The sequence below is a fragment of the Myotis lucifugus genome, unplaced genomic scaffold (assembly GCF_000147115.1).
Source record: "Myotis lucifugus unplaced genomic scaffold, Myoluc2.0 scaffold_62, whole genome shotgun sequence".
Taxonomy (NCBI): domain Eukaryota; kingdom Metazoa; phylum Chordata; class Mammalia; order Chiroptera; family Vespertilionidae; genus Myotis; species Myotis lucifugus.
In genome coordinates, this window is record NW_005871110.1 from 4,117,165 (window position 1) to 4,121,006 (window position 3,842).

Sequence of the window (3,842 nt, forward strand, 5' to 3'; positions counted from 1 at the left end):
ACACCCTTCAGGGTAGGGGTCCCCACTGGGGTGCCTGGCCAGTCTGGGTGAGGGGCTGAGGGCTCTTTTCAGGCTGGCGGGTGACTGAAGCTACCAACCGCTCCTTTTTTTCTTTTTTTTTTTATTTTGGGCCAGCTTTAGCTCTGAGGCTTGGCTCCAGCTCTTAGGCCTCGGCTGCTGAAAGCAGGTATCTGGTTTGTTTGGGTTCTATAATCGATACACTGTTTCAACTCCAGCTCTGAGATCCTGGCTGGCTAAAAGCAGGTTTCTGGAGTTTGTTTAGATTCTATATTTGTAACAATGTTTCAAACTGCCAGCTCAGAGGCCGGCAGCGGCAGGCGGGGAACGTTGGAGTCCTCCGTCACTAAAGTAAGCAAGCCTCATGTTCGCTTCCAGCTGCCTGGCTGCCGGCCGCCATCTTGGCTGGCAGTTAATTTGAATATCACCCTGATTAGCCAATGGGAAGGGTAGCAGAGTGACACCAATTTGCATGTTTCTCTTTTATTAGTGTAGATATCTATAGATATTTTATACTATGTAGCCATCTATACCTACAGCAAGCTAAATGCGTATATTAATATCTCCAACACTAATCCATCACCTCAAAGATTACTGTAGCTTTCTTTCTTTGTTTATTAGAAAATTCTCATGACAATAGTGATAAATATGACCCCACTATTTGCCATACATTTACTTATTTGTTAAAATCCAGTGTACAAGAAGAACGATGTCTGAATTGTTACCCATATCTCCTTGGGACTCAACTTTATCAATTAGAGTACAATGCTAATTGCGATGCCACCCCTAGTCACGCTCAGGGTAGGGCCGATTGGGGGGTTGGGGCACCGCCCCCTGTCACACTCAAGGCAGGGTCCATGGGGAGGTTGCGGCGCCACCCCCTGTCACTCACAGAGCAGGGCCGATCAGGGGGTTGGGGAGCTCCCCCCTCTCACACACAGAGCAGGGCCCATCAGGGCGTTGGGGAGCTCCCCCCGTCACTCACAGAGTAGGGCTGATAGGGGAGTTGGGGCACCGCCCCTGCGCCCCTGTCACACACAGAGCAGGGCGGATCAGGGGGTTGGGGCGCCGCACCCTGTCACACTCAGGGCAGAGCCGATGGGGAGCTATGCTTTTGTGTCTTTAATATTACAGATTCTTCTCATTTCCAAAGTTATTTTTTTAGAAGTTTTCTTTGGTTTCTACACTTTGAATATAATATTAATTGGTGTGCTTTCTTTTTGTCGTTGTTATTTGTCCCACTTGGTGTTTTTTTCTCGTAGCTTTGTAGTCTGCCACAATTTTAGCAGAGTGCTCAGATATTATCACATTAAATATTTATTCTGATCTATTCTTTTTCTCTTTTCCTCCTGGTTTTTCAATGTTGTGTATTATACCTTTTCACAATGTCCCACAGTTCTTGGATAGTCTGTGTTTTTTTCTTTCTTTTTCGATTTGTATGTTAATAGGGGAAGATTCTATTTACCTTTCTTCAACCTTACTGTTTCTTTCCTTGTCTGTGTTGAATTTACACATGAGCCCATATAAACCATTCTTCATTTTTGATTGGTGTATTTTTTCTGTTTCTAGCATTTCCTTTGGATTTATTTATTTTTTTTAGTTTCCATCTTTCTGCTCATGTTACCCATTTGTTCTTGCATATTGTCCATTTTTACAGAAATTAACATATTATAGGTTTCTTTTAAATTTCCTATCTAATTCAAGCCTTTGCATTTTGCCTCAATCTGGTTCTAATGCTTGCTTTCGCTCTTCAGAATGTGGGACCAGTGACTGGGATGAGGGGGTTCCTTTATGTTAATGTAGTTAGGAGTTAGACTACGTTGTATGTCTTCAGTACTTAAAGGTAACAAAAGCTTCCAATTCTAGTGTCATTGTTTTTCTTCCATGTTGGCTTTGGGATTCCCAAGAAATTCTCAGAAATAGCCCGTGTCATGCATCTCTTTCAGCTGTAATCCACGGCTAGCTTTTCTACTGGAGCCTGTATCCTTCATCCTTCCCTGGCGGCAGTATTCCTCCTCTCTTTTCTCGAAGTCCTCACCATGGAGACAGGAAGACTAACTGACCTGGAGTGAAAGGAATGCCCTTCTTTCCCAAACTAGGATAAGGCTCTGGCAACAATTTTCCTCTGGAGAGTAGGCCTTCATTATGGGGAAGGTTCTGTGTGAATTCCACCATGATTACTCTCTCCCTCCTTTCAGGAGAGTCACAAAGACAGCATTCTCAGATCTTTCCTGGGAGAACAAGTTTAGGTTCCTAAGGATAAAGCCCACAAATGTGTGTCGGTTCCCCTAAGACCACAGCTCCACAGGAGTTTCTCACTGTCACGCTAGTCCCCACTCAGCCTCCAGCAATCCATCCAAATTACTGTTTAAGTGTTCCTACCGGTTCACAGCACCCGTGGTTCCCGCTCCAGGTAAGCAGATTGTAGCTATCTCTCTGCATTCACCTGTCTCCTTGGATTTTGGGGTTATGATTTGGCAAAGTCAGCCCCACAATGGATTCAGATTTTTTTTCACATTTGTTGCTTTGCCATTTCCAACAAATTGCCACTCTCATCAAGCTTATTTTCTTGAGGTTATAAGTTGATATCAGGGTCTCCTAGCATTCTCATCATTATTATTAAAAGTAACAACAACAAAAACAAACTTTTTTGGCTCCTTTTATAAAAGAAGACAACTTTTTCCAAGGCATTCCTTCCTCTGACTTCTTTCTCTTATCAGTGGTCCGCAAACTCATTAGTCAACAGAGCTAAATATCAACAGTACTTCTTCAAAATAGACTCGCCCAGGCCGAAAACCGACTTCTGCGCATGGGCCATGAAATTTCTATCTCACTGTACGTGCGCCCGCATGTGGTATTTTGTGGAAGAGCCACACTCAAGGGGCCAAAAAGCCACATGTGGCTTGTCAGCCACAGTTTGCTGACCACGGTCTTAGTTTATTAACCACAATTGCTTCACATTTTTCTCCTTAAACACTCCTAAGTAGATTACCATCTTTGATCCACAGCAGGGTACAGCAAAGTAAATTACTGCCTATTTTTGTGTGGCCTGCAAGTTAAGTATGATTTTAACAATTTGAATGGCTGAAAAAATTAAAGATAGTATTTCATGACATGGAAATTATAAAAATTAAAATGTCAGTATCTGTTGTGGGTTGAATTGTATCCTCAAAAAGTTATTTTGAAGCCCCAACCTCCATACTATGAATATGAACTTATTTGGAAAAACTGTCTTTACAGATATAATTGGTTAAGATGAGATCATACCAAGCTGGGGTGGGTCTTTAAAGTCAATGACGTGTGTCCCTGTAACCAGAAGGACATGTGGAGACGCAGACACACACAGACAGAAGACAGCAACCTGAAGAAGAAGGCAGAGATTGGAATGACGCAGCTACAAATGAAGGGACACAACGGTTTGCAGGACAACACAGAAGCCAGAAGAGAGGCAAGGAGGGATTGGTGGCGAGGTCATCTGAAGGAGCATGCGTTTTCTGGTACTTTGAATTCAGACTTCTAGCCTCCATAACTGTGAGAGAATAAATTTCCGTTGCTCTAGGCCTCCCAATCTGTGGTATCTGTTAAGGCATCCCCAGAAAACTAATACAGTATCCTTAAATAAAGTATTATTGAAACCCAGCCAAGCTTGCTCATTTGCATATTATGCGTGGCTATTTTCACACAGCAATGGAGAGCTGACTAATTATGACAGAGACAATCTGGCCTGCAAAGCCAAAAATAATTACTTTCTAATACTTTTCTGAAAAAGTGTACTTCCTCTCCCACCCCCTTCAGTTTAGAGTTTAGCTTCATGATTCAACCCT